Below are 26,131 nucleotides of genomic sequence, written 5' to 3' on the forward strand. Positions count from 1 at the left end.
CAGAGACGTGTGAGCAGGAAGGACCCAGAGGAGGGACGTGGCCGCAGTCTAACTTCTCGTGTTGGAGATGGAGACACTGAGAGCGACTTCCCAAGCACCCATGAAGACCTGTGGGATTGTGGCAGACACCTCACATCGTCTCACACCCTAGCTCACAGGCTGCACCCCACAGGCCTCACCACAGCTGCTTACGTGTGCCCCAGTGCCTGAGAAAGAACGCGTCTCCACGTGCGGCAGTTGAAGGTTTTCTCCCACACCATCTCCCTGTGTGGAACGCAGACAACTTACGGCATCACAGAGGCCACGGAGGTCCTTTCATACCAGCTGGGGAATGAATGATGCTGAGGTTCATGCTGACCTGACCGTAAGTACTGGAGGCAAGGAAGTCACATTGTGAAGCCCTTTAAGGCGTGGAGCTTAGAGCAAGAGACTCTGCTGCCCTGCAACTCAGACACAAAATGAGATTGGAGTTTATTTCGGCAAAATTAGGCTCCAGCTCAGAGCCAGGATGGGAAGAAATCAAATCTGATCATGTCTAGTCTTATTTACCCAACTGTGCATTTTTCTACCACGTTTTGAAATTCCAATCACATCTATACCTTGGACATTGTTAGAAGACTATTTTTATCCCTGCTGTAATCATCTAATTTGCTGATTACGGGTCTCAAATTGCCACAGAGAACTCAATTTTTGAAAGAATTGTCCTGTTTGATCAAATATGTTATTTAAGCAATGCAGTCATTTGTTCCACAAGGTTACCTGCCAGGCAGAGCTAACCAGGAGTAATGGCATTAGGAGCCTCCGCTGCCACTCGCGCATTAGCTAATCCGCCTGTGACAATAGGGTCTTAAATATAATTGGCCACACATTCTCCAGTTCCTGTGCTGACAGACAGTTGCATTTCGGATTCAGTGAGCATAGCTATTTCCTCCCTCATCCCGATTCCCAGTTTCACTCCAGAAGACTCCAATGTGCTGTTTCACAGGCTTACCAGCTCCTAGTCCTCCTGAGCCTCGGACAGGAGAGCAGCGGCATCCTCTAGCGAGTAAACACTCCCTTTGCCTCACGTTTAAATCACCTTGCTGATCAACGCCAACAGCACAAGTCACGCAGCATCCCACCGTGTTTAGGGTCGTTTCCCCAGCACAGATGCCTGAGGAGCCTCCCTTGACCCCTGCCGTGTGCTGGGGGCTGTCAGTGCTGGAAACCAAGGCACCCAGGTCAGTGGGCACGCTCAGGTGAGCCAGGGAGGCGGGCGAAGTGCAGCCCTGGGAGGGCAGTGCCACGGACAGGCTAGTTTACAGGGACAGTCCTCCCTGTGGCCAGTGAAAGTGGTCACCGATGGCGTGGAGGAAGGAGGGCGATGAGGCAGAAGAGGGGCTAGAGATCACTGCACAAAGGGCTTTGGCCTGCGGTCCCAGCAGTGGGGGCAGTGTTTGTGAGGAGGGCAGTGATGGCTCAGCGCTAACTGCAGGCCGAGGAAACAAGGCCAGGTTGCCCTTGGTGCCACAGGAAATGCCTGTGCAGTATGTGGGGGCAGGATGGAAGGCAAAGGGGCAGCAATAAAAATGTGCTGCGTGCAAAATCATCTCTCCAGGGCTGTCCCGTCCTGCATGGCAGGCCTGCGTCTCTCCTCAGTCCGCGGTGACTCAGGCCCCTGCACCTTGGCCTGTCACCCCACCCACGGCAGCTGGAAACTCACCTCCTGCAGACACCATGCTGTCTGTGGCCCACATGATGTCCTTTCCTCCTTGGGCACCGGAGGCAGTCACCAGGAGGGGGACCTGCTCTGCCACTTCCCAGCGTAGCCCTGGACACCGTGCAAAACTTCTCTAAGCCTAGTGACTGCTATGAAAGGGGATGGCACTATCAGCATTTACCCCATAAAATTAGGGAGAGACTATGTGGGGTAATGCGTAAAAAATGCTCACATAGAGCCTGGCACATTAAAAAGGAACAAGAAATGGTGGTTGCTGGTGTGGTTGTCACCTCCATTACTGCTGCTGGTGGTGCTGACAGGCGGTGAGCGTTAGAATGGAGGGCATGTCCTGGCCCAGCAGACTGAGGCCCTGGAGGGGAGCGCTGCAGATGGCACTAACCTAATGGCTCCCTGTAACCTGCATCGCACTGGCGCTGCTGACCCCACTTATTCCAGAGATGCGCCTCTCTGGACTTCTCCCCTACCCCTGCCCCCCCCCACACCCCCAACCAAACACACACCAGGTGTCATTCTTTCCAGGCCCCTCTGCTCCACATACGGTGAAGGGTCCACTGCCCACGACCTGGCCTGGGCAAGCTCACCACTACCCTGGGTGTCCCCTCACCGCCCAGCCAGGCTCGCCCCGGCTTCACAGCTGCAGACCCACCTGAAAGTGCCTCCACCTGCCCCCTTTTCATGGCCACGCACACTTCACCGTCTTCTAGGAAAACTCTACTTTACGGTCCATACTCTCGTGAAAATGGGGCTAGCAACACAAAACCACTAGATGCACAAGTCATCAGGGAAAAGAAAAGAAAACAAGATTCTTTCGTTCCCATCAGACGCAAACATTTCCAAGCACAGAAAGTAATGCAGTGACTACCCGTGGACCCATCACCAGACTCGCCAAATTGGCTTCAGGTCATTTTTGGAAGGGATGCAATATTACAGACCCCGTGGAAATTCCTCCGCCTCCCTCCCAAATCCCATGTTCTTTCTTTCCTCACAGGAAACCACCACCCTGAGGCAGTGTGGATGGTTTCCATACATTTTTCTAGACTCACATCATTTATATTTGGATCCATAAGCAATAGATTTACAGAAAACACAGCTTTGGGTGTTGTAAAATTTCACATAAATGGGATCGAACCTCACACACCATCATACCGCTTGCTCTTTCTTTCAACATTATTTTGGAGGTTTTCCCATGTTGGCACACGTGGAGTTTTCTCCCGCGTGAATATACCCAGTGTACAGGTGGGTAGGCTGAGTCGACATGTATAGTCACCTTCGTTAAGCTTCTTACTTTTCCATGCCCAGGATGTAGGCTGTCTTCCACTTGTAAAAAATCACTGTTAAGATGGAGAAGCAAGACGCTAACAGGAATAGGTCAGGTCCGGTCTCTGTTCTAGTGCTTTTCTGAGGAAGAAAGCCACACACCATTGAATTCCAGTTCCTGGAAGGGTTGCAAGGGTGGGCTGACACTGGACTGAGCCCAGACTCCGAGCTACACAGACAATCCATTCCGCCAGGACTGTGATGGACCAGCCTAGTAGGGCCATCCCGTCCTTAAAAGAAAAAAAGAAAAAAATCCAAAGTTAACATATTCCAGCAGTCACAGCCTGAGTCATCTAGAAAGTTCTCTGCGTCCCTCGATGTGCGATAATGACTTGGTCAGAAAAGCTTTCTTGAAGTTCTCTGTCCTCCATCCATCTGTCCCCAAGGCTGTCCGGTGGTGATGGTGGTGGTGGTGGTGGTGGACCCTGAGACAGTCAGGACCAAGTACAGGCTGCACATCGGGATTGCAGGTCTGGTGCTATCGTGGGGTTTCGTTGTGTTTGGGCAGCAAAGGGGTTTTCAAACACTTGACCCAACTCTTAAAACTTGTGAGAGCTCACACACACACACACACACACACACACGCGGCTCCCGCCCTGAGCGGGGTGGGTGAGCCACACCCTGCAGAGCAGCACGTCCGGCCACGCCCCACCTCTGTCTTGGCACCGTGGCTGTTGCTCTCACCCACGTGCTGCCTAACTTCTTGAGAAGAAGTTTCCAGGTATTTCCTCTCCTTGTGATCTTAAAGCGAGAAAACTGTATAGACCAAGGAAGAAGAATGTTTTAAGGAAAGTGGCAGGGGGAGCATATTTCTCCGCAGATGCACAGAATATCTGAACGTGTTGAATACCTGGGACAAAGCCCTGTGCCCTTTAGCCACCTGGCTCCTACAGGTGTTGGAGTTTCAGATTCCTGTATGTATGGGCGAGCCTGTGGGGCTTTCAGACCTTCACTTACCTACTCTGGGCCTCAGTTTCCTCATTTGCCCAGTGGGCAGGTGGGCCACAGTGTGTTGTGTTAGCGTGCTTCCAGATGAGTCTAGCTTCTCGGGGTGAAGAGCTTCTTTCTGTTTCTCTTCAAACTCTTGTCTTCCAGGTGGTGATGAAAGACGAGTTTGGGGTTTTTAGGTTTGCAATCACTCTTTAGGGAACTGCCCTGCTTCCTGTCATGCAAAGGAGGTTTCATTTCTCTAGACGTCAGGAAGGACAGGGGGTGAAGTCAGACTGGCAGGCAGGTGGGCGGGAAGCCTGCGAGGGGCTGAGAGCTACCCCCCACCCTCCCCAGTCTTCCAGGCCTCCCGGTGCCTCTCGTCCTCAGGGTGACCTGTGACCCTCAGCCCCTCAAGGGCAAGTCAAGGCCAGAGGTGGGCAGTGTGACTTCAGGGCTGCTGCTGGAAAAGGGTCCTCCACCCAAAGGCTGGTTCCTGGTCCTGCCAGGTGACCCTGCACATGGTCCTGGGTGTCAGGGACCTTGGGCTCCCTCAGAGCCTCATCCTGGGGACAGGCTTTGTTCTTCCTTGAATGGAACCCTGCACTGTGCTGCTGGAAACCCTCTCCCCAATTCTGTCCCATTGGTGAAGAAAATGGAGGCATCAGAAGACAAATTGCACCTGAAAATGATGAGTTTCCAGATTGCGTGAGTGATTTTCTGAGCTGCTCGTTTCAGTGGTGTCCAGGGCACCTGAGCGATGGCTCATCTGCTGCAAGACAGATGATGCAGACGCCAGTAAAGGATTCACGGGTCACAAAGGGTGGGCTGGGCGGCTTTATTAATGACATTTCTTTTATCCTCATAACAATGGCATGTCAGTAATCGACACTGAATGTGCCCGATTGATGCTAATGATTTCATCCTTTTGTTTCTATTTTTAAAAAAAGGCCTGCCCAAGCTGGTCAGCACCAGTGTGAGCCTGGAACCCAGCAAGGCCCTGGCAGCCCTCATCTTGGACCCCCTCCCTGTCCTTTTTGTACCCTGGCTCTCCCTGGCAATGCCAACAGCAGTCATGCCTGGCAGTGGCCATCCGCTGGGTCCCCAGGCCCTGTGCCCACCCTCCTCCATTCTGCTTTGGCGTAATCCCAGGTAAGGGACTCTGACATGGGTAATGCATCCTCTGTTTGGGTGGTCACAGGCCATGTGTGGGAGTGTGTGTGTGTGTATGTAGCAGTATTCAGAGCCAAGGACCCCTCTTGGTGTACATTCCTCACCTGAGTGTTCTTTTTGAAGGAAGAAAAGAAAATTAGGTTCTGGGCTGCTTTCTTCCCACATCCCTGTCTGCTAATTTTAGATTTTATTATTTGGCATAAGTTAGAAAAGGGTATGTGTGTTGGGGGCACGCGTCTGCAGGAGTCACGGATCATTTGCCCACATCTGTCATCCTCCTCCCATCCCAGAACCCAGCAGAATATATTAGGAATGGCACCAGAGTTCCCAAACTTAAATGTGCCACCGTCAGTGTCCTCTGCTCCCCACCCTGGTGCTCCCCCACCAGGGCAGCTCCACCTCTGACCCCGGGGAGGGGCCCAAGGAAAGCCTCCAGCGACCAACAGTGCTCCTGGTACAAGTGGCCGAGACACATGTGCAGCCCTGACACCTACGCTGCAGTGGGAACACAGTCTTCACCGGCACGCCATATGTCGGGGGCACACAAGCTAGGGACAGCCACCAGTCAACATGCAAGTCCCATGCAGGACGGTCACCTGGGACACCCCAGAAAGGCCTTTCCGATGGGGTTTCCAGGACCCTTGTGCCCCACTTCACACTGACACGCACCCCCCACCCAGGTAGCCCTGCTGTGTGGGAAGATCCCAGAGAGGTTCAGCTCAGACAGGGATGTTCTAGAATTTCTATGCAGGGGCCTTGAGAGTAACCTGCAGCTGAAAGCGGGGGCCAAGGGCACATCTGAGGATGGGCTGCACCTGCTAGTTTGTCACGGTGGTTTGGGAGGAACCAATGGTGATCATGGAGGGGTCTGAACTTCTCCCACACTCACTCTCTGGCACTGCCAACCCCCCCGCCCCACCCGGACTTCTACCCTCCAGCCCTCCTGCTCCTGGGCAGTGGGGGCCAATTTGAACAGCTGGTGGTCCAGGCCCTTTCTGGCGCCCTTGGTGGAGCCAGGGCTGAGAAGACCATTGGTGAGGAGCTGGACGAGGCTCTGGCAGGAGGCCCCGTGTGCTCACTCGCCCTAAACAGCTGCTAGCCCCTGGCATACTCTGCTGCTCCTAAAGTACCAGAACGGCTGCCCCAGCTCCTGGAGAAAGTCTCAGCCTGACAGCCTGCACAGTAATCTCACATTTGAATTTCATCTACAGTAGATTCTGGTTTCCTCCAGACAAGTGCCAACCTGCACAGATGGCCCCTCACAACACCAAGTAAAAATACCAAAGCTTGTGGTTCTGGGCCTCCCTTTTCCTCCGGGCAGATGTGCTGCTGCATTTCGGGAAGCGCTCCGCCTGTGTCCTCTCCTCCTGCACATTCTCACCCTCCTGGCATGCTGGCGGGGGCAATCATGCCCTCAGGGGGTGTTCTTGACAGTGTTTCTGGGGTGCCTGGGCCTTTGGAGTATGTGTGGGGGTCCAGAGGGGGAGTCAGAGTGAAAACTCATCCATCCCTTGACTACCCAAGACTGGCCATATTGTCATCCCCGAGGTGCTCCTGGGGAAGGGTTGAGGGGTGGGGCAAGTCTTCAGGGAAGATAATCAGTAGAAGTGGGGCAAGAGGCTGTGTGCATGCCAAGGGCAGGTGGCACGTGGGACAGAGGGAGCTCTGGGGGCTTCTGGCTTTTTTGACCCCTCCCCAAACCCCAATCATCCACAGGAGCTTCAATGACCCAATAATCTTTCCATCAGTGTTTGCTGAGAGCCTCTATGCCAGGCCTTGGGAATACAGTTCTGCACAAGACAGGCCCAGAGAACACTCAGTCAAGGTCATCTGTGGTCTGGGAAGGCCATTGCAGGGGCCAGGAGAGAGGCCAGAGGAGGCAGGAGTCCCCTTCTAGAGATTCTTGCAGGCCAGGCCCACCTCTAATGAGCCATGTGACCAGGAGCCCCAAGTGTGGGAACAGCCCACCACTCAGGTCAGCCTCACCCCAAACTCCCCAGGTTTCCTCTCTGGTGTCTCCTAGGTCTCCCTGTGTTCTGGCTTCCATCGTTCTCTTCCTTAGACCAGCAGCTGTGATCCCCCAGCCTGTTCTGAAGGAAAAAGACAGAGATTGGGAGGGTCCTCAGTAGCCAAAGCTCCAGGCCTGGGCCTCTGTTTGCCACTCAGAAGGCCACTCTGGGGTAGTCTTGCTCTCTTCAGCAGAATAAGAGTCCAACATCACACTGCAGCTCAGGGAGGCTCCCCACAGGTGTGTCCATTGGTCCTGGGATGGGGGTGGGGCAAAGGAAGCGGCATCATCAGAGGCAGACATGCTGAGGCTGGCTAGTAGGTAAGTGAGCTGGGAGGAGGCTAAGAAGAGTGTTCAGCTTCCGGCCACCACACAGGCCTGTGTTACTGCCCTGACCTGTCTCAGTGAATGCATCTGGATAAGTCCCTGTTTGAAGGTACCTGCATGGAAAATTCCATAAAACACATCTTGAGGGAAGGACTGGGGTCAGGGGTGGGACTGGGTTCAGACTGCCAGAAGGTGCAGTTCGCAGCCCCTGCATGCGCTCACCTGCAGTACATGGCACTGTCATCCAGTTCTTAGTCTAGTCATTTAATTCACACACAACCCCGTTTCAGAGAAGAGGAAGCTGACGCACAGAGAGGTTCAGAAACTTGCACGTGGGCAGGAGTGGGCTGGCCTCAGGGCCCGTGGTCATACTGCATGAGAAGCCCAAGCTTGGTTAACGCCATCAACCAGCTCCCATGAACCTCAAAACGCAACTGAGGTTCGGGGCCCAGGTGTCCCCTGTCCAGGACCGCGGTGGCTAGGGCAGCCGGGCAGCTCACTTTGTGCCTGAAACGCCTCTTTCTTTGAACACTGAGCTGCCGCCGTACCCTCCCGTCCACCCTGCTCACTCCGCGTGTGGCGCCTCCAGGTCACGCGGCGGGCGGAGGAGGACGCGGAGGAGAGAGGACGGGCGGCCTGGGGAGAAGTCGGCCGGAGAAGGGCCCGAAAGTGCCTCGGGCGCCGCCCGCTGCAGGGTTCGCTGATGACACAGGACTCCGGGGAGAAACAGGTGGGTCGCAGAGGAGGGGCCATCGGGTGAGCGGCGCCGGGGCTGTGGGGGTGGAGGTCACAGGCTTCCCGGGGTCCATCCCCGCCACGCGCGGGCGGAAGCTACTGCGACGATTGGGTGAGCGCCGCCTCCGAGCTCCTCTGGAGGCGGTCACCACTGTCGCCCTATCGTACAGTCGGGTGACACACGCCTCACTGCTTGACCCAGGGCAGGACCAACCCCAAGGGGCGGGCGCAGGACACCAGGAGCGGGACCGCGGCCCAAGCACGGAGCCAGACTTGCCGGAGTTCGGACCTTGAGCGCGGCACTTTCTGGCCACGTGGCTCTGGGCACGTTTCCTGCGCTCCTGGCTCCGCTTTCCCCATCCGTGAAATGGGATAATGCGCACATCATCGGCTCCTCACAGTTTATTAGGTCCCTGAGGGCTGAGCCCGACCTCTGTGTTTCCCAATTGCTAGGAGGATTTGAGCAGCTGGGGAAACTGAGGCTCCGCGGGGCTCACGCGGCCCGGGCGCGGTCGCTGCCTCCCAGCCCACAGACCTCCGGCCTCCCGGGCTGGCGCGGGCGGAGCGCAGCTGCCCTCGGCTCGCCGGGAGCCGGCGCCGCCCTCCGCGCTCAGCCTCAGCTCCACGTGCGCGTGTTTACCCACGTGACGCCGCTCCGCCCGCTGTCCCCGGCCCCGCCCCCGCCCCTCGCAGAAGGCGCCTGCGGAAGGGGCGGGGCCGGGTTGTGGGCGGGGTCTCCCCTGCGCAGGCGCTCCGTCGGGCCCGCGGCCGGCGGGGCGCGGGCGCGGCGGGGCGCGGGCGCGGCGGGGCGCAGGCGCGGCGGGGCGCGGGCGCGGCGGGGCGCAGGCGCGGCGGGGCGCGGGCGCGGCGCGGCGGGGCGCGGGCGCGGCGGGGCGCGGCGCGGCGGGGCGCAGGCGCGGCGGGGCGCGGGCGCGGCGGGGCGCGGGCGCGGCGGGGCGCGGGCGCGGCGGGGCGCGGGCGCGGCCAGCGTCGTCCCGGCTGCCAGGCCCGCTGCCCTGAAGCCCCAGAGTCAGGTAGGCGGGTCGCGGTGTGCCAGCCCTGCCCCCGGGAGACGGCCGGACAGGCTCGGACGCTCGCGCGGGGCCGCAGTCACGCGCAGGGTCCTCGGCCGTCTCGGCACAGCCTCTCCTTCGCGTTCGGCCCCTGCCCCCTGCCGTCCTCGGCCGCCCTTCCTCCTGTCTGTCCGCGGCCTCTTGCCCCGCGGGCGTGGTGTCGCCCAGGGCTTGGCCTGGGGGCTCTCGGCCACTCCCTCGTTTGAACGGGAGCTGCCCCGTGTGTGCCGGGCACTTTGCTAAGCGCTTTGTGAACGTCGCTGATACCACTCAGGACTCGTACACCCCGACCTTTATCCCTTGGCGCACGCCACTGTCCTGACTCCCCATCCTTCCATCCAGATGCCCGCTAGGTCCCTTGCTGGACGTAGACGCGTGTCTGACGTGGAACCCGCCTTCCTTCCCGGTGTCTGTTTCTGCCCCTCAGTGAACAGGCGTCACCGTCTCCCCAGCCAGCCAGCCAGCCCCCAAACAGGGCTTCAGTCTTCACTCCTCACTCCCGAGTCGAATGTTCCCCAGAACCCCATCTACTGTTCCCCCAGTCTCTCTGCTACACTGATGTCCGAAGCCCCATTGGGACGACGTCATCTTCAGCTCATTGACCGCCGCTGTTCTAGATGAGCCCTCGTCTGTCTCGCTCCCCTCCATCCGGTCTTCATGGGCGGCGCCGGGAACCTTTCTCAAGAGTGAGCTTCTAATAATTGCGTGCACCTGCTTTAAGCACTAGGCTAAAACCCAAACCTCCTCCTTTTCAAAAGTCAGAGAGAAGGCAGGGATGTTCTTTGGCCCTGCCAGTATTCAACATGGTACTTGACAGTCCTGGCAATACAACGTGAGAAAACTGAGTGAATTGTAAGGATTGGAAGCAAAAAGACAACACAGTTATTCTCAAATGAGCATCATCCTAGGAAACAAGAGAGTCAACAGACGGATTAACCTAAGAAGAGCTGAACAAGGGTACCTCATAGAAGATCAGAATATCAAGTCCGTAATGGGTTCCCCTGCAATAATAATCCATTTCTTGAAAAGGTAATAAAAATAAGATAGTCTGCATAATACTGAAATATGTAGGAATTAACCTAATGAAAACCACACAAGATCTTTAAGGAGGTAAATCTAAAACTCAAAAATATAGATGTTTTAAAAAAGATCTGAATACACAGATAAATAATGGGATAACATCTTAACCTTGGAAGAATGCATTCTCCACCAAATGCTTTCTGTATTCAATGTAATTCCAGTAAAAATTTCAGCCCAGTTGTTTTGGAACTTGGGAAACTGATTCTGCAAGGTATGTGGAAGAATAAAAGTCCTTGATCGGTTAACACAATTTTGAAAAAGAAGAACTAACAGGAGGTCTTGCTCTACAGGCATTAAATCAGATTACAAAACCATAGTAATTAAAATATGATATTTGTACAGACATGATTAACTTGGTATGTGAGAGACATAAAATAATTAGTGACTAGAGAAAGGCTAGATTATTTAGTAAATGGCATTGGGAATATTGACTTTCTGTAACAGAGAAAAAATAAAATTGGATCCCTACCTCGTACCATATACATAAACTCCAACTAGATTAAATACCTAATTATTAAATGTTAAAAAATAGAGGTGATAAATTAAAAAGTAGGATAATATCTCTGTGAGAGGAAAGGATTTATCATGACCTCCAAAGCTTAATCCACAAAGAGGGAAACGATGGATTTGGCTGCACCAAAATTGAAGATGTTGCTTTACTACAGATGGAATTAACATATTAGGTGATAAGCTGGAAGAGGGTATTCTCCATGTCTTAAACCAACACAAGGCTGTAACTAGGGTAATCAACTTCTGAAAATCTGTCCAGAAAAGAAAGGAAACATAATTACAAAAATAATAATGGGCAAAGGATATGTGGAGGCCATTCCTGGAGGAGAAATCAAAATAGCTGAGGTGTGGGAAAAGGCCCGTGCTCACTGGTGATCAGACAAAGGTAATGGTAAGGGATGAGGTGCCACGTTACCCCAGCGAAGGGACACAGCTCAGCGGGTCCGCTGACAGGAAGTGCTGGCGTGGCTGCACGGGGCCACATGTGCGTTCCAGTGCTGCTTAGGACGCAGAGTTGTAGTGTCTCCTGTGAGGGAACTGGACACGTAGTATTTGGTAAATGAAGATAATGACCATCATGGTGGACACGACTGCCCAGTGCTTGGCCTCTGAGGTGGAGGGTGGAAACCTGGTGAATAAAGCTGAGCATGAGATGAAAGGACTTCCGTCCACCTTCCCACAGTGAGTCAAGTCCAGTGAAGTCATCTGCGTCTGTCTGGGGCTGCTTTGTAGGTTTCCGGACCTTCGTCACGGATCCTCCTGCCATCCCCGCAGGAGGTGTATTTGGACTTGGCCCGGGAGAAAGTCGTGAAGGATTAGGCCTGTTTCCACTTTTGTATGAGGGCGCAGAGGTCCGAGGGTTCAAGATCTCGCCCCAGTGTCCAGGCAGAAAGGATTTAGAGGGCCGAGCTTGGACTTTGGAGTGTACACACCTGGATTCTAATCCCTTCTCTATGTTTTAGAGACATGAACTTGGGCAGGAAACCCAACCACAGTGAACCTTGGTTTTCTTCCCAGTGAGAGGGGAATAAAAATAAGGCCCAACTTAGAGCTGTCGTCAAGAGTCAAAGGAGAGAAGGTACCTGAAACCAGTTTCTCTCTCTCCCCCACCTCCCCCTCTTTCCCTCTTTCTCTCTCCCCCAAACAGCACAGACAAATGGGACTCCCGTTCTTTGGGGGGTGGTGGTGTCTTCACATACTTTCCTGATCACCACAAGGCAGTCTGGATGCCTTTTAGGAGAAGCTCGGAGCCAGGGAACGCCCCACGTAAGTGTCACATGAAGTCATCCGTCAGGGTCTCCTCATTCAGGTCCCTCCCCCTGCTCAGGTGTGGGGCGGTGCTTTGGAGCAGGACAACTTTGGATGCTGCCGGGCTCTGGAAGCTTCGGGTCAGCCTTCTGTGGGGGGTGCAAGGAACCCTTCTTGGCCGCCCACAGTTCTGACCTCTCTCATCCATGCATCAATACCGTACTCTTTTTTTTTTTTAAAGATTTTATTGGGGAAGGGGAACAGGACTTTATTGGGGAACAGTGTGTACTTCCAGGGTTTTTTTCCAAGTCAAGTTGTTGTCCTTTCAATCTTAGTTGTGGAGGGTGCAGCTCAGCTCCAGGTCCAGTTGCCATTGCTAGTTGCAGGGGGCGCAGCCCACCATCCCTTGTGGGACTCTAGGAATTGAACTGGCAACCTTGTGGTTGAGAGCCCACTGGCCCATGTGGGAATCGAACTGGCAGCCTTTGGAGTCAGGAGCATGGAGCTCCAACCGCCTGAGCCACTGGGCTGGCCCTCAGTACCATACTCTTGACTCGTGTAGCTGTGTAAAAAAATCTTGAAATCAGGTAGTGAAACTCCTCAAGTTTATCTTTTTAAGTTGCTGTAGCCATTTTAAGTCTTGCATTTCTGTATAAAATTTAAGATCAACTTGTTACACAAAAAGCCCGCTGGAATATAAATTGGGATTGCATTGAACCTATAGATTGATTCGGGAAGACCCGATCTTAGCAGTATTGAGTCTTCCAATCCGTGAACACGGTGTATATCTCCATTTACTTGGGTGTTCCTTCGTTTCTTTCAACAAGGCTTTATATATTCCAGCAGGCAAACCTTGAACATATTTGGTTGGATTCGTCCCTAAGTATTTCATTTTTAATGCCATTTTAAATAGTATTGATTATAAAATTATAAAGTTTCTTTCTGTCTTTTTTTTGTATGTTCTTAGGGATTTCCTACGTGGACAATCATGTCTTCTGTGAATAAAGTTAGTTTTAATAAATAAAGTTAGTTTGTAAATAAAGTTAGTCTTCTGTGAATAAAGTTACTTTGCAATTTGTGTGCCTTCCCCCTCCCCCCCGGCTTATTTCATTGCTCAGATGTCTGGTACAGAGTTGAACATGAGTGGTGAGGAGACCTCTCTGCCTTTTTCCTGATCTCAGAAGGAGAACATTGATTCTTTCCCAGTAAGGACAATGTTAGACCCAGGCTTTTATGAGATTGAAAGATGCTTTTATCAGATTGAAGAACTTCCCTTCTAGCTCTTGTTCGTGGAATCTGTCTCTTTTAAAAGTATGAAGAAATATTGAATTTTTTAAATGCATTTCCTGCCTCCACTGGGTTGATCATGTGGTATGTCTCCTCTTGCGATTATAATGATGAGTCCATTGATTTTTGAATTTTAAACACACCTAGAATTCCTGAGATAAAGCCCATTTTTATATATTTCTAGATTCAATTTGCTGAAATTTTGTTACGGGGTTTGCATCAGTGTTCGGACGGATGTTGGTTTGTGGGGTATGTTTGTGTGTGTATGTGTGTGTGTGTGTGTGTATGTGTCCTTTGGCCCCAGATTTTGTGGGTCTCAGTCACATTTTTCTGTGCCCAAAAGAGGGAGAAGATGTTTCTCAAAAGAGGACTTATAATAGACTTGATTCTGGAAGAGGAGGATGACGGGCTCGGATGGCCTAATGACTGGGTTAGATGGAGAAACGGCCTACTCAGCTGATGCCAGCAAGTGTAAATGTCTGAACAATAACCAGGGGTTTCTCTCCATGCATAGAATGGTCACAGCAGTTTGTTATGGTTGTTGTTTCTTATAGCTTCTATTTTTCTCCTGGGAATATTTGTCTTTGTATTTATTATGATCATATTTTCCTTTATGTTCATTGCATACGTATAATAGCTGCCTTAAAATGATTGTCTGCTAATTCCAGCATCTAAGGTCACAATATGTTTGCTGTCCATTGATTGTCTTTTCTCTAGGGTTTGGGTCATGTTTTCCTGTATCTTCATCTGTCAGATAAGTTTGGATTCTGTCTTGGTCATTGGGATGTTCCAGAGACTCTGGATTGTTAAAGTCCTCTGAAGAATGTTGATTTTTATTTAAGCAGGCAATTAACTTGGTTGAACTCAAACTGTAAAGTCTCTTTCCCCTGCAGATGGTGGTAGCTGAAATCTGTTAAGAATTTTTAGCTTTAGCTGGGCCACTTGGTGATCGCCTTACTTGTGTGGTTCTGCAGTTGCTCAGAGATTTGGGCATTTTATGCACAGATTTGAGGACCCCCCTTCTATGGCACCCACTTTTTTTGAATTTCCCCCAGGCACCTTTTATGTGCTCTAATTGCCCCTGGTTCTTAAGCCAGTCTGACTTTCCTACCCATGTTTTAGTTGCCCTATTACATAGGGCAGACTGGAGCCTACATTCTAGTTTAAACCCATGAAAATGGGAAACTTGTCCAGAGCTGTTCGCTGCTTCTGAGTAGTGACTCTCCCCCAGGGTCTGCCTTTTGGTCCCTCTCAGTGCCTTCGGTCAGTATGAGGATTTGTGGTGGTTACCGCAGAAGGCTTGGTCAGTAGGCGTCACTTGGCTCTGAGCAGAGGAGAACCTCTGAGGAACGACTGGGTGGCGGAGCAGAGCTGCCTTCCTGCCAGGGTCAGTGTGCGGACTCTTAGCCCCTGACACTCCGGTGGAGAAGAGCGTGGAGAGCAAAATCTAAACTGACAGCTTAAATCTGAAATCACTGAACAAAGCACTAGGTGTCTGAGAAAACCTGGAACTCACTCGATTAACTTTTCTGCCTCCATGTACGGTTCAGTTCTCACCTATAGAATATCAGGGAGAATTGCATCTTCCCATGTACATCTGTGGCCAGAAAATATCTTCCCTCTAACACTCATGGAGGGGAAGACTTGAAGGGGGCACATATGGGGCAGGGGAGGCTGGATGCACCATAGTTACTGTCTTGCTGCCGCGCAGATATTTTATCCGTAAAATGGTGGCTGCAGGGGAGGGCTAGAATTTCAGTGTGTTCATGTTTTGGCACCTGTGCTATGTGCTTTTGATGAATTTCTGAGGCCATAAACTGCTTCCTTGACAGTCTTTTCCAGTGAAAAAGGGAGTGAAGGGTTCGGAGTTGCATGCTCCTCCTCGCTGCTCCTGAGGCCCCACCCTCCCAGGTCCTGGGTCCCATTGATTCACTGATGCCCCCGCCAGGGGAGATTTGGGACTGCAGGCAGAGCCTTAGGTGCTGAAGGGTGGGGCTGCCTGGCATTCTTACCAGCTCTTTCCTTTCTAGATTGATCAAGCTTGCGACTTTGTTGAGACAGAAGAGTCAGATCCTTGGTCCACTGAACCTGACCAGCTTGCTTACTCGATCTTATTTTTCCATTAATCAATTAATTAATTTCCATTAATTAATTCCATTAATTAATTAACCTTATGAATTTCAATTTCTGCCTCTGCTTAGGAGAGGTGAGTTGTCTTTTGGATAGAGTCCACATCTGCCCTGGACTCTTCCACTGCTAGGTTTTTGCTCAAGACTGGGTTGGCAGTGTACTCCAAACTACCAGCCTAGCAAGTCCTTTGGGAAAAGAGAGCCTCTTTCCCAGTAATTCCAGCAAAAGTCTCAGGCCTGAGCCTCATTGGTCTGTCTTGGGTCATGTGACCATCCCTGAAGAAGTCACTCAGGCCAGGGACGCAGGGCTCTGATTGGCCAGTAGCCACCCTTATAGTCAGGGGTGGAGTTAAGTCCACCCCAATCACCTGGACTGAGGCGGGAAAGGGGCTTCCCCAAGAAAAACTGGGCTGTTCCCAAGAGATGTGGGCTGGGTTGCTAGATACAGATGTAATCAACAGGCTTCTACAGTAAGTTTTCTCCAAATTCCAGGTCCAGGACTCTTCAAGGCAGGGCTGCTGCTTGTCCTGGTGGTGTCAATTTCTCGTTTTATCCTTACACGAGCGAGCCCTGCGAGATCAGCGCTGCTCCAGGTAAGGGCACAGCGACAGGAGGTACCTGCAGGTGAGCAGGCCAGCCAGTTTGCACTTCCTGCCTCCGGAGGACCGGCCTGGGGCTGCCCCTTCACTGTCTTAGACCCCCACTCCTTCCCCTCTGCCTGCAGTCCTGACACCGAAGAGGCTGTTCTTGTTTCCGAAAAGAAAAACTTGGCAATAGCCGTGAGTTGAGACGACCTGATAAAATATTTCTTGTTTTCTCAAGTTTACATAGACTAAGTTTTCACTGTTGCTATGGGGTGGGCTGGCAGAGAGATGAAAATAAATCTGTGTAATTTATTTTTTGTATGTGTCAAGTATATTTCCGCTTGATGCGCACAGGCACACACACACATGCCCGCACACACAGGCTTTAATAAAATACTTAAACCCCTTTAATGCTCTCTGTGGAAGGAATAAATATGTACTGTACTTTCAACTTCTGTTCTTTGAAATACCATATGGTCTGCACTGTGTGCTTAAAATACTCCGGTGAGCTGATGCTTTCATGAAGTAGAAAGCCAGGTGGAACGTTCCCCACCAATCTCACAAGGTTAACTAATCCTTTAAAATACCGGGTGGAGGGCCCCCTTTGCCTGGAATGGGCGCTGTCAGAGGAGGTGGCCACTGGCCTGCAGTGGGGCTGAGAAGGGGGTGCAGAGGCAGAGGAGGGGGTGCAGAGGCTGAGAAGGGGTACAGGGATTGAGAAGGGGGTACAGGGACAGAAGGGGGTACAGAGGCGGAGAAGGGGTACAGGGATTGAGAAGGGGTGCAGAGGCGGAGAAGGGGGTACAGAGGCAGAGAAGGGGTACAGGGACTGCTGGATGGCACCTTTGATGCCGCCCTCAGTCACTCAGATCCTCACAGTTTGCGTCCTGCATAATCAGGAATCACAGGCTGATGGTTTGCATGAATAACTAAGTTTGTCATCGGGGTTAATTTTCCTTCAGAAGAGAGGCCCCCATCTCTCTGGGCCAATGCATATTTAATAAAGGGCAGGGAAATAAGGCTGACGAGGCTGGACGGCAGGGCGCCCCAGAGGTGGGAGGGGTGGCTGGACCTTGAGACCAGAGAGACCAGGCTCAGGCCGGGGCTGGCAGCTTGAGGAGGGAGCAGAACTCCGTGCATCCAGGAGGAAGGGCCAGCCTGGTTTGCCAGGCCCGTCTGGGCTCCCCTCTTCCCTGCCCCACCTGCTGCAGCTTTCCATCTACACAGGGGCGTGTGAGCCACCTGAGCCTGGCCTCAGGGCCCCAAAGGACTGCTACCTCCACAGGAGGTTGCAATTAGAGTCAGAAGCGGGAGACAGGCTGATGTCCATCCAAGACCTCCATGAGCAAATAGTTTTCACATCCCTTCTTTAATTTTCTTCTGAAAAACATAGTTGCATTATGTTGAATATATCTTGGTATTAAAAAGTGCTAGATTGTTCATTGTAAACATTTTAAATAGGCTATGCCTCTTGTAACCTTGTTTGGGCATTTCTTTCAGACTCTTTTCAAAGAAGGTGCCTTGGGTCTCTCGTCTGGCCTCCCCGCTTCCCATGCCTCCCAGGGAGCCAGGTCCCTGAGGGAGGGCTCAGGAGCCCTGATAATCAGCTGTTTCCTGACAGCTCCCAGGCCTTCTCTCTTCAGTGGCCAGTAGGTGGCAGTCCTGAGCCTTCCTCCTGCCCAGGGTCCCCAGGGGCCTGGAGGGAGGTGCTGACATCCAGACCCTGGGCTGTGCTAGGAAGCTATGTGGGGTCACCTAGCCCTGTCCGGCTGTCCCTGCCTGGGACTCCCCACCCAACTCTCCCGTGCCTGGGTCCCTGCTCAAGGCAAGTGGTCTTCCTGGAGGAGCTGACATCTTAGGTGAGTCCTGAGACAGGGAAGGATTTCAGGCAGAGGGAACAGGATATGCCAAGATCCTGAGGCACAGACCCTGGTTTCTTTAGGAACCGATAGGAGGCTGGTGTGGCCAGAATGTAGACTGTTGGGATGGGGACTGGGGAGTCAAGGTGACCTTGACACTGGTGGGGGCAGCAGGGCCAGGGCAGCCTGACTCAGGAGTCTGAACTTTATCTTGAGGGCAGTGGGGAATTCCCCCTCCAAACCATCAGATTTTGCCTTTTGGGAAGATTACTGTGGCCATAGCTACCTGACATCTTGTGGTAAGCCCCGGCCCAGGACACTCACACACCTGCCTTCCCACCCCACCTGGGCAGGACAGAGCTGCACACCCCCAACCCCCGTATTCCTAGGAGCTCACCTGCCTGTGGGGGGAGCCAGAAAGCTGTCTTCAGGGTGCCCTCCCAGCCTGGCTCCTGTGGCTTGTGGGTGATTGCATCTGGGGTCCCTGAGCAGGACACAGAGGGGAGCTGAAGGTCACCATGCTTCCTGCCTGGCTGTTTGGAGGAGCACTTTCCCCCATTTGAGGCGGCCAGTTGAGGAGCTCCCAAACACAGGATAAAGGCAGATCAAGGGAAGGGGACATGGCCTGAAACCAAGGAAGCAATGTCTAATGGTGGGATTTGGGGCACTAGGGCTGTTTTTGGGTAGAAGAGGTAGCAGGTGTGTGTTTGTGTGTATGTAGGTCACGGTAGATTTTGCCTGTTCCATCTCCCTGGGACCCAGCCAGAGAGAACCCCACCTGGGTGACACATGACATTCTGAAATAGCAAAGTGCAGCCGCAGGCACTAAGTACCCAGTGACGCTTCCCAAGTGTCCTCCTCTGCAGGGGAGGGGAGGCCGGGGCTGCAGAGGCTCCATTCGGAGGGCTGGTGAATGGCTAATGGCTATTGAGACATAATGTCCACTAAGTCACATCTGATTCCGTATTTAACGTTTAAATATTTAATTAATTAACTGTGGCAAATATTTAATTAAACACCATCAAAGCCACTGTGACACTCCACTCTGCATAATTCAAAGGCAAGCCAGCTTTCCCTAGGGCTCCCCACCCTCTTCTGCCATCAGTCCCCCTGCCTGGTGGAAAAGATCCCCAGTCTGGAACCCAATTCTGAGACTCAGGTCACCCCATGTCCTGGGCACTGCTGCTTGATTAGGCATCAGGCTGGCTCCGCAGTCGACAGAGAGTCTCCCCACCTTCACCCAAGGGCTCCCTGCCCTGCCATTCCCGCCGCCCCTCCCTCCCTGCTTGTCTCCTCCCCTCCGCTCTATGTAGACACAATTAAGACTGATTACTGGGTCCCCTGGAGGCCTGTGGGCACCAGGCTTCCTGCCTGTGCTAACAGTTTCTGACCTCGGCCACATGGATGGATAGAGGGATGGATGAGTGATCCAGGCTGGCCAATCGGAACCCTTCCCCAGGACTTTTCTAACTGGAGTCAGAGAGGAAAGACTGTTGTCTCTGGCTGTAAGGCTGTGAGCAGGTCAGCTGGGGACTGCGTGAGGCCAGTCCCTGACAGCCAGAGAAAGCCAACCCAGAGAAGAATGAATGTGGATGCAAAGAGAAAAGGCGGAGCTAAGACAGTGGGACCCTGTGCTAGTCCCTGGGTCCAGCTGTTCCTGAAGGCAGAACCACCGTGTTCTTTCTGTGTTAGGACAGGTGGGTCAGTAAGTACCTCATTGGTTTAAGCCAATTGAAATAATTTTCCTGTCACTCAAACCAGTGCCCTCCCCCACCTCATCTGCATCATGTCCGTTGCTTACAGATAAAATGACTGCTGGTGTTTAACCATAAATGACACTTGTTTGCAGCTCAGATACCTGCCAGCAAAGTATGTTGTGTTCCCCTGCATCTGCTCTTGGCTCTCAGGATGAGGGAGGCATCTGCGCCTGACAGGGTGAGTCCCTGGCAGTGTTGTTCCTGCCCTGTCCGTGTCTCTGTCTGACTGTGTCTCTCTGCTCTGCCTCCTACCTGCTGGCTCCATTCTCCAGCTGCCCAGCTTCCAGGCTTGCACCAGCCTCACCAAGGGAAACCCCAGTGGAAGAGGCTCTCTTTCTTCCTGACAGAGGCACAGAAGTTCCGCGATCTGAGCCAATGGGCTTTGGTTTCGTGCCCTCTGGAACCAATCACTGGCCACGGTTAGATACTCTAATATGCTCTACTGAGCAATGTGCCTGCCCTGGAGGTGGGGATGGAGTCAGAAGGACCCAGAGGGAGGATGGGTCCCCCCAAAAGTCACAGTGTTGTTACCACATGAAGACTGAGTGGGTGTGGGGGGTGAGGAGAGGCAGGAGGTGACTAGACTAGAGTGACACACTGCCTGGGGACCTTACCCTGCAGAAACGGGGTGACCCTCACTATTGCTTCCCCTGGTGGAGAGGACAGGTCGGGGGTGCTCACAGTGTGGGTGGGAGTTGAGACGGAGGCTTCTGACAGAGCCAGCCTAACGCATCGAGAAAGCACCTACGGTGTCCCAGACACTTGGAGAGATTTGGGGCGGGTCTGGGGTCTGTGCTGCTGACCACGCCCAGAGACGGGGAGCAGGTTTATCCCTGAGAGAAGGAAGGAGGGTATTCATGGACCTGAGGCCAAGGAATTGGGAGTCAGTGATAACTGAGAATAACTACCATGATTGATAATAAACAATATTTGTTACGCTTATTGTTTATGATCTGTCTCCCCTCCTGTTTCAGTTATCTAGTGGTGCAGCCACTCCATAAATCAGTGGCTTAAGGCAACGGCAATTTATATTTCTAATGACTCTGGGTGGCTGGGCTCAGTGGGCAGGTCTGTTCCGCGTGGTGTTGGCTGGGGTCGGTCAGCTGCTCTCAGCTGGGAGCCTGGCTGGAGCTGGAGCACACACATATGTGTCTGGTGCGTCCCCGGGTGTGGCTGCAGTGGCCAGGCGCGGCTGGGCTCCTTTCTGGGCAGGATGGTTGGACTTCTTACATCCGACTCTGGCTCCAAGAGACCCAAATCAAAGACTGCCAGCTTTCTTAACAGCTAGCCCCAGAAGGGGCACAGCTCACTGCTGCCACGTTCTGTTGGTCAGAGCACATCAGAGTGCCAGCCCAGGTGCAGGGGGAGGGGAATCGACCCTCCTGATTTTAGGAGGAGCTGGGGAGCTGCCCTCCTTGACTATTCACCACGTTCCACAGGTGGGCACGGGAACCGTTCCAGGCACAAAGCAGATTTCAACAAATATTTCCTGAGAGAATTGGACTCCATTTGCAGATATTTACTTTACTCCCCAACCCGTTTCTGGAACACAGGCCCAGCACAAAGCAGAGTTTGCCTGTGGGGAGAGGACCGTGCTTCACAGCCGGGGGCATGACAGTCTGTGTCCCACTCTCTTCACACAGGTACAGGTCTATAGAGATCCAGAAGCAATCCAAAGTAACCCACACAGAGTGTGTGTGTGGGGGGGGAGGAGCGGGGGAGCTTGGCTTTCACCCAGCCCGGGCTCTTGGCTGGGTGAAATTCAGGGTGTCCCCATTCCCCTCAGGGACCTTGGCCTGTCTCTGTGTGCAGCGTGGTCCTGGGGCCTGTAGACAAAATGGGCTTGAGGGGCCTTTTAGTGCTGTGATTTTATGATCAAAAACACAGATTTCTTTATTCACTTACTTATTGGTGCTGAGTCCCAGGCACTGTGCTGGGACACAGAAAGGATAGGACACAGTGACTTCACAGACGTGTGAATAGACAGGTAAATGTGACCGGTGTGTTAGGAGCGGGTGGACACACCACACTCCCGATCTGGGTAAGGTTGCTTCTGTGCAGGGCTGTCCAGCAGACGTCACCCTCGCAGAGTCCTTAAAATGCTGATGCTGGAGCCCCACCCCTAGAGACCTCACTGAACAGGTGAGGTGCAGCCTGGGTTTGAGTGTAGGTTAGGAGCTCCCGGGGCCACTCCAATATGCCCAGGCCCTCTCGTTCAGATTTCCAGCTGGATTCTGGTCTCCTCTGGGCTGCACCCCAGCACCCACTCAAAGGCAGGGCCCAGCCCTTTCTGCTTGATTTCCCTCCCAAACACCCCTCCTTCCATCCTTGGAAGTGGCACCCTGAGGACCTGCGGGACAGCCTGCCGCTGCTGCTGCAGGGGGCCTCTCACTGTCTCCCTGCCTGCAGTCCCTCCCCTCCCGTGAGTGGGAACTTGGTCCATGCATGTCTGCTGGCCTCCGGAAACCTGGCGGGCTGGTACCTGCGCAGTCCGCGAGGGCACTGCCAATGCTGGCTGGATAGGTGGGCAGGTTCCAGTTCCCACAGAGCTGCCCACAAGGGCTGACATGTTATCTGCGGATATTTTCAGTAGAGTCTGGAGAGTGCGGGGCTGGGTCTAGAAGACATCCATGCTGGAGACGGGACCCTTGCTGCACAAGAGAGAAAAAATATCTTTCTGTTAAAACTCGATTTCAGTTTCACGTAGGCAACTAATCTTAGATAATGTGGGAATCCTGTCCTGGGACTCAGTCTAAGTTTGGGTCCTTGCAAATGCGCAGGCATTGGGGTGCGGTGGGAATGTGTGCCCCTCCATCATGGGTCCCTTCCAGCGTCAGTGACATCGTGGGCTCGTAGACTCTTTGATCCAAGCAGCTCCCTGTCCTGGTTCTGTGTCATGGGCAGTGGGGTTGGGGTGGGATACCCAGGGGCCTTGTCACCCTACTGTGTTTCCCCCCAAATAAGACCTAACCGGAAAATAAGCCGTAGCATGATTTTTCAGGATGGGCTCGTAATATAAAACAAGCCCTAATGTGTCTTTTGGAGCAAAAATTAATGTAAGACCTAGTCTTATTTTGGGGGAAATACGGTAGGGCTTATTTTATATTACAAGCATCCTGAAAAATCATGCTGGGGCTTATTTTCCGGTTAGGTCTTATTTTCGGGGAAACACGGTACTAACATGGCCCAGCATCTCAGGGGAGGGCCTGCCTCCCACAGGAAGGCACAATGTCCTGGCTCTTGTCATGTCTTCTGCCATTTTCTGTGTCCCAATGAAGGCCACCCAGTTGGACCCCAGCCCAGAGAAACCCTTCCTGAAGGGCAGGGTGGAGGGCGGGAAGGAGCGCCTTCTCCTTAAATCCCTTCCTAGTGTTTCTCCACATGTTCTCCTTGGGCCCCGTATGTTCTCCATTTACTTAGGCCTTGAGTTTAGGAAACCAAAGCTGTAAAAATACGTGCAGCCTTTGCCCTCCCACTTCTGTCTTGAGATAGTGAGCAAAGAATGGCTCAGCTGCCTGCACTGGGTGGGGGTGGAGGAGGAAGGACAAGGGTTGGGGGGGGAAGAGATAACAGGTAAAGAGAAATAAAGTGGGATAGTATGTAACAAGCTGCCAGGAACACTGTACCATTGTAATAGATAATGCACAGCTGAAAATATGTAGTGAGTCACCTCCCACCGGTAATGACCTCTACGGGTGCCTGCTTCCCTCCAACCTCACCGGCTGCAAATGCTCCTGTTCTTCTGAATTTTTGTCACCTTGTATCCTACCTCTTTGCACGTTTTCTATTGGGTCGTGTGCCTTTTCTTGTTAATTTGTAGGGGCCTGGGAAGTGAGGTGGCCCATGTGAGTAGGCTGAGCTGTTGGGTTCTCCCCAAGGGGCAGATGGCCTGAGAGAATGATCCAAGGGCTCAGGTGTCCCCCACCCGGCTCCCAGCATGGACAGCACTGTGGGGAGGAGTGTGGGTGCGCCAGCATTGTGATAGGCTCCTTAGACAAAGAAAGTAAAAACACTGATGTAAGTAAGACAATACCTTACCAAACAGCACAAGTGAATTGCAAAAAGAAAGTAAGAGGCAGTGCTGCCGCGGGGCAACACCCTGCTGGGTCTGAGACCCTGCAGCAAATGTGGGGTCCTGACACCTCCACAATCGCACACCCTCATCCCTGCATCCTTTAACGCCCACAGCAGTGCTGCGAGTGCGTGATTATTCCCATTTAGTGGGCTGTCCAGGAGCACCGGGGAGGTGAAGAGACAGTGCCCCAGCGCAGAGGAAGTGGGTGATGGGGCCAGGAACCGGACTTGAGGCTGTTGGTTGCACGCCACATCCCCGTCTGTTCAAGTTTGTATTTTCTTATTTCCATTCATTGTATTTTATTTTACTTCATTGTTTCTAGTCTTTATTTTTCTAAAGACTCCCAAATAAATGTGTAAATCAGAAATGTTGGTTCCAGAGACTCTCCTGGCTGCTCATTGCAACCCCCGTTTAGTCCCGGTGCCTGACCGGTAGCGGGATGCTGTGGCCTGAGCTGGGACAGCCCGAGGCCAGTGGGGCCCCCTGGCATCGCTGCCTGCAGGCTCAGGGGCTGCGGAGGGCAGTGAGGGCTGGGCCAAGTGCCCACGGCCAGGTGCGTTTTTTATGGCGTGGCCGAGGAGGTCATTCTTATTAGTGGCCTTTACAAAGTTCCCTCTGAGACATTTTATTTCTAGTTCCTTAAAGGCGTCTGCAGGAGTCAACCTCAGGGCTTTCTCTGGGCTCACCCCCCACCCCTCCGACACCCACCCTTCCGAAGGGAGGGCCTCTGGGCTTCTGCAGAGTGCTAGGGGTTCCCTGGCGCCCCGACGTGGCCCCCTTCCCGGGCACAGAGGACGCTGGCTGCTGGGTCATCGCCCCCTTCACCGAGCCAGCCTACAGCCCCTTCTGCCCTGCTCCAGCCGCGCACTGCTCGGTTAGCAAACTCTCCCCAACTGCTCGGAGGTGGGAGTCCGCCCCCTCCCTCTTTCTGCCGCCCCTTCCCACACAGCACCCCACCTCCGTCCAGCTCAGAAAGTGCCCAGGACTTGTCCACGGGCTCCGCACCCACTCTTGGCTGAGCGCATCATTTCCAGCCCTCCAGCCAGGCTCTGGGCGCCATCGAGTGTAAGGCACTGCCTGAGCCTTGGGGCGGGGAGACCCCGCGCAGGGTCCCGCCGGCCATTCACCATCGGTGCGTTCTCAGCAAGGCCCTGGACCTGTCCGGTCCACTTTCCTCGCGGGTGCAGTGGGGTGACAGCGCCCTCCCACGGGGTCAGGGCGGCAGCGAAGCAAGAGGTGTGAATCGGCGTGCTCTAGGGCGAGCCCCGGGGGCGGCTGTCCGAACGGCCCCGCCCTCCTCCTGCAGCCTCCTCCCGCCCGCCGCCAGTCTGCAGGGGTTGGTTGCTCGTCGAGCTTTCCCGGCCTCCATCAAGCCAATCAGCACGCGTGCGCCTGGAGCTGCGTGAGGCTGCGGCTGGAGGACCGGCCAGGGGGTCCCGGCCGACTCCCCCACAGCCTGAGTTACCTGCGGGGGATGGCGCAGGCCCGGCGGACGGCGGGAGGAGGCGGCCCCTCTCCCGGGGGCGCGCCGCAGGTGGGCTACTTGGGCCGGTGCTGCGGCCCTGCCGCGCGCTCCCTCCCGGCGGCGCGATCGCAAAGCGTCTGCTGCCATCTGGTGGCTGTACGGAGGCAGGTGCGGCGCAGCGCCGGGAGGCCGAGCCAGGGGCGCGGAGCCGGGTTCGCAGATCCACCCCCCTGAGACTCTCAGACCCGCGCCACACAGCCGGGGAGCCCCCACGCTTCCGGCGCTGCTCCGGATGCCCCTAGTAGAGTGGGGTTCGGAGAGGGGCCGTGCCGTGCAGTGGTCGGCGCCTGAGCCCTGGCGCCAGGCTCGCCACTCCCCGCTGAGTGATGAGCAGCAGAGCCCATCACTCTCTAAGCCCCTGTTCTCAGCTGTAAAGGAGGCTTGGGAAGCGCGTGCCTTGCGGAGCTTTTGCAAGGATGGCCTGGGCAGACGCCTGGAAAGCCCCAGGCGCACGGTGAGAGCATGATAAATATTAGCTGTTGCTCTTGTAAAATCCCAGACCGCTTCTCAGACTCTCACTGTATCTCGCTGCAGTGTGCGGTGTTGGCCAGCTCATGGACTTCCTGTTTCTCTATCTGTAAACTGGCGACGCCCATGCCGGGCCTCCAACTCAGTGTAAAGTTGGCTCCGCCTCTCGGTGGACAGGTGTACCTGGCTGGCCTCACTGGTCTCAGAGGTGAATATTCTGCCAGAGCAAAAAGACTCCCCCAGCTGCTGCCGAAACCTGGAGGCTCTTGCCGGCGCTGGCTAGACTGGGGCGCTAGACCCGGCCTCATAGACCCGGCCGCATAGACTGG

At 53.8% G+C, this 26,131-nt stretch overlaps 1 long non-coding RNA gene across 1 annotated transcript; it reads left to right on the top strand.

Annotated features, from left to right (window-relative positions):
* Positions 1–9,600: 9,600 nt before the first annotated feature.
* LOC141567535 (uncharacterized) lies at positions 9,601–16,430 on the top strand. Its single transcript, XR_012490249.1, has 2 exons — positions 9,601–11,948; positions 16,027–16,430. It is a non-coding gene; the product is annotated as an uncharacterized LOC141567535 (long non-coding RNA).
* Positions 16,431–26,131: the final 9,701 nt, after the last annotated feature.

This window comes from Rhinolophus sinicus, linkage group LG11 (genome assembly GCF_036562045.2).
Source record: "Rhinolophus sinicus isolate RSC01 linkage group LG11, ASM3656204v1, whole genome shotgun sequence".
In the NCBI taxonomy this organism is placed as follows: domain Eukaryota; kingdom Metazoa; phylum Chordata; class Mammalia; order Chiroptera; family Rhinolophidae; genus Rhinolophus; species Rhinolophus sinicus.